A 5,037-nucleotide genomic window follows, 5' to 3' on the forward strand; every position below is an offset into this window, starting at 1 on the left:
TGGTAGCTTTAAAAAATATCTTCTCCCAGAAACGTTTTGCATGTGAGTTCTGGTTATTAAAAAAAGATATTTTAGGCCAGAGACGATATATTCGTGAACTGATTATTTTTCACATCAGATGCGGTTTACATGTGCGCTCTGGTTACTATAAAATATAAGACATTTATGTTGTTAAAACATTATCTATAGTATTATATAATATAGTTAATTTCTACTCAAATACAGATTTAATAGATTTATAAACAAAAGACTGCACTTATTTTTCAGAAATTTTACTTTTTTCTGGATATAAAGTGATATAACTGACATCTTATTTTTGTAACAATATTAAACATAATTTTTTCTTGCAGGCGACGGTTGCTGAAGCTGGTAAAAAGCCAAGAAGAAAATGTCTCCAGGAGTAGTACGTTTACTAAGGATACTAGCAACGAATCCATCGATTTTCAGAAATCGGTGGAATTATTCTCCGATATGATGGATTCAAAAGTTAGTATCCAAACGTTAGTACCCACGATGCAATGCCTGGAGTTAAATTTAAATACAGGTAGGTGTTGTCAAAATGTCGAACTTTGCGAAGATAACAATAATTTTGTTATCGAAAATAGCCCTCTGGATATAGATCGTATCCAGGAAGACATGTCTGAAGGCCGTCGCATTGTCGAACTTTGCGAAGATAATAATTTTGTTATCGAAAATGGCCCTCTGGATATAGATCATATCCAGGAAAACATGCCTGAAGGCCGTCGCATTGTTGACATTTCTTTTATGTGGAATGAAATCCACAGAACATTTAATAATCACGCGCGAGGAATAGAGTGCCAATTTAAAGATTGGAAACTTATCAATTCTCTTCGCCATGGATTAAAGACACAGTTGTTTTTCAAATGCCAAATGTGCAATTATGAAGCTAACATCTGGTCAGAACCCACAGAGCCAAAAACATTGGACATTAATACGGCTGCTGTAGCAGGAACTGTTACAGTGGGAATTGGCTATGCCCAGCTGGATGAACTATGTGCAGCCATGAATATTCCATGTATGTCCGATAAAACTTATATTAAAAATCGAGAAAAGCTAGTCAATGATTTTGAGAAAACAGCCACGGAAAATATGGAAATGGCTGGCAAGGTTGAAAAGCAACTCGCTCTCGAAAGGAATGATGTTATAAACGGTATTCCGTATATAACTGTTATAGCGGATGGTAGTTGGATGAAGAGATCGTACGGCAACGCCTACGATTCTCTTTCCGGTGTTGGTGCTATAATTGGTTACCGCACGAAAAAGATTCTCTTCGTCGGTGTCCGCAATAAATTTTGCACGATATGTGATGTAGCGGAACGAAACGGAATCGAACCAAAAGACCATAAATGCTATAAAAATTTCGATCGTAACGCAAGCTCCACAAGCATGGAGAGCGACGCCATTGCAGAAGGCTTTAAAAGTAGCCTGGAAATGCATGGAATGATTTATAGAACGATTATTGCCGATGGTGATAGCAGCGTATATCAGACCATCGTTGATAGCAGACCATATCGCGAACAAATGGTGACTGTGAAAAAAATAGAATGTACGAATCATTTGCTTCGCAATCTATGCAAAAAACTGAAGGCTGTAGCAGAGACAACTCAGCAAAAAACGCATAGAAAGCGTGGTTTCGTCCAGTTACGAAATGTTGTAAAAAACAACATTTTGAAGATACGAAAAGAAGTGATAGAAGCAATTGATTTACGAAGAGAAAAGAAGCAACCTGACCATTATAAGGCTATAGAATTACAAAAAGATATATTAAACATTCCTAGCCATATATTTGGTGAACATAAACGATGTAAGGAACGTGGTCGTATATGTGACCTTGATGAAACGAATAAAAATTATGTACCGTTTCTCAAGTTGCACGGTCTTTACCAAAAAGTAGAGAGTGCTATCATATATTTAAGCGCTTATTCCGACAGCTTGTTGTTGAAATTCACCAACAATCCTGCAGAGTCGTTCAATTCGATAATCTGCAAAGAAATTGGTGGTAAGCGCATTAATTTTGGTAACCGGGGCTCCTACAATGCTAGAATTGCAGGGGCAGTTCAATTTAATACGCAACAAGTTCTCACGGAAGTACATAATAACATGGGTAAAAATGTTCCTTCTATTGTCGAGACTCTGGAAAAGCGACGACAAGTAAAAGTTGCAAGAACTAGAGAATCTCGTGAAGTGAATGGAAGGCAAAAGAAATTTAAAAGGGAGTCAGGAACAGATTGTCATTATGGTCCGCAATCACAAAAACCAGATCTTCCACCCAATGTTTTTGAACAACTTCGACAAAATCATTTGAAAAAGTTGTTTGAAAATGGAAAAAATTGGAGACAAATTGAACGTAATACAATGGAGCAAAGTGACTCAGATTTGTGGCATACATTGAGACAGGAATTGTTGACGGCGTCTAATTTTGGAATCGTATGTCGCATGAGACCGACAACGTCTTGCGCCGCGACTGTAAAAAACATTTTATTTCCTCCTTCTATCGATACTGCGGCTATGAAATATGGTCGCGAGATGGAAAAAATTGCGATAAAAGAATTGGCCGTAACATTGAAGAAGGAGATTAAAACTTGCGGATTATTTATTGATATTGAAAATCCATGCTTGGGTGCTTCTCCTGACGGTCTCATAGATGAAGATGGTCTGGTAGAAATAAAATGTCCTCTGTCAGCTGAGCATTTAACAGCGGAAGAGGCCATAAAGACACTGCCTCAATTGAAAGGCATCTTTGATAAGAAAAATCCAGATAAGATGAATAAAAATCACCGATTTTTCTATCAAGTTCAAGGCCAGTTAAATATAACGCAGCGAGATTATTGTATTTTCATTGTGTGGACGCCAAATAGCTTGAAAATAGTACGTGTCAATAGGGACAATGTATTTTGGAGTAATCAAATGCTGCCCTTTTTAACACGTTTCTATTACGATTGCATGCTTCCAGAAATCTTGGATAGTCGGCATAATAGACATATGCCAATTAGAAATCCAAGATATATAATAGAAGCTCAACAAAAAGCAGCTAACAAAACAATTAATCGAATAAATCTTGAACAATGTAATATAGAAGACGAAAACATTGTCAAAAAAAATAAATATTTCGAATCAAATATTTTATCAATGGATGCAACTATTACTGCTCTAAATGCAGAACAAGATGATGATTGCATCGTTGTTAGTTATTCGAAAAATACAAAAGAGCTAACTGAACACGATATGGCAAAACAAAAAGAATTTCTAGATAATTCGGTTGCTCCTTTTTATTTAGTAAAGGATAATGTATTACCTTTACATAGTAAAATAAATGACGAATCATTGGACCAATTTTTGCGCGTCATAAGAGAAAATTCTTGTTTTGAAACACAATGTGTGTTATATTTGGAATATCCTCATATAATTGTAGCAAGTCGTAGCAACAATAGCTTGCAAATTATTGGAGGAAATTGTAGCGATCACTGGCGATGTATTTTTTTGACGGCACCAAGCTTCGAGTATACGACAGCCTACCCGGCTGTACATACGATAAATTAGTGCCTAAAGAAAAAAATTACATTCATCGCCGTTATCCACAAATAAATAAAAATAATATAATATTTGTGAAAAAGTTCAAGCACAACCTGATGGTACATGTTGTGGAATTTATGCTGCAGCATTCGCTACAACTATAGCCTTAGGAAGAAATCCTTGTAATGAGACATATTCTAATGATGTTGAATATATGAGGCAACATTTTCTTAAAATTGTAGTAGAAAATAAACTGTCGCCTTTTCCAAAATAATAAAAATTTATCACTATATCAGAAATTATTGATATTCCAATAAATATCGTTGCAAAAAGACGCTTCAATGCAAATGTTTCGTTTGCAATTTAAAATCGGAGAGACGAAAAAAATATATATATATTGTGGTTGTATTCTCACGGGAATGGGCGATGGAGGGGCTCATTCTATTCTCTATCTAAAATTTTATATTATATAATTCTGTTATATTATATAATATTATATATTATTAAAAATACTTTATTCCAGAGGCGATTTATTCGTGAGCTGGTTATTTGTTGAAATATTTCACTTCAGATGCGGTTTGCATGTGCGCTCTGATTATTGAAAATACTTTATTCCAGAGGCGATCTATTCGTGAGCTGGTTCTTTGAGTATATTTTCTATTTTCTCGATTATATTGATTGGGAAAAAAAGCGAACTATACTACATATATTGTAAGTTATAAAAAGTACTTAAAAAGTATTACATGTAATATAAATAATATATATGTATCATACACACACACACACACACACACACGCGCGCGCGCGCGTGCGTGTGTGTGTGTGTGTGTGTGTGTGTGTGTGTATGATACATGCATAGATGCATATATACATGCACGCATAACATATATAAATGTAGATTATTCCCCATGAAAGATACATGAAAAGATGCATGTCAATATGTAAGCAATGTTGAAATTGTATTCAAACTATGTGATAAAGATAGACACATATTTGTTTTACTGTCATCGACACGCTTTGATAAACTTAAATACGCGTGCGAGATAATAAAACAGTAAAAATATGTAATATTGTCTGATTTTAATATGTTGAACACAATTCGAAATTGTTTTTATGACATGCATGTAATCCTATGATATAGATTGCTGTCGATAATAGCGGAATTAAAATTGTCGGTATTTCGGTACTTATCGATCATTTTAATTACGCTTAGATGAGGGCGCTAACCCGTTGGAGTTCGGCCGCCGCTCCGGCATCCTCTTAATGAAATGGAAAAATTTCAATTAGGTTGAGCGACCTCTACAAACAGAAATATAGACTGCAGATAGATAGGATATTCTACAGAAGTTTCATGAATATTTGTTAATAGGAACCAGTGACGTAATAAATAACACAATCCAGCACTTCAGGTAGAGAATAGTCATGTTCCTTTCCTATAATGTCGTCGACCTCCCAGTCTTCATGACAAATAAGTTTGTCCAACTTCTCTTTTAAATGTTTTTT

At 35.1% G+C, this 5,037-nt stretch overlaps 1 pseudogene; it reads left to right on the forward strand.

Moving 5' to 3' along the window:
* The first annotated feature begins 351 nt into the window (after nt 1-351).
* LOC145973525 (uncharacterized) lies at nt 352-3,808 on the forward strand (annotated as a pseudogene).
* Nucleotides 3,809-5,037: the final 1,229 nt, after the last annotated feature.

This window comes from Camponotus vicinus, unplaced genomic scaffold (assembly GCF_025532165.1).
Source record: "Camponotus vicinus isolate PSW18456_S1 unplaced genomic scaffold, iyCamVici1.0 SCAF_6, whole genome shotgun sequence".
Classification (NCBI taxonomy): domain Eukaryota; kingdom Metazoa; phylum Arthropoda; class Insecta; order Hymenoptera; family Formicidae; genus Camponotus; species Camponotus vicinus.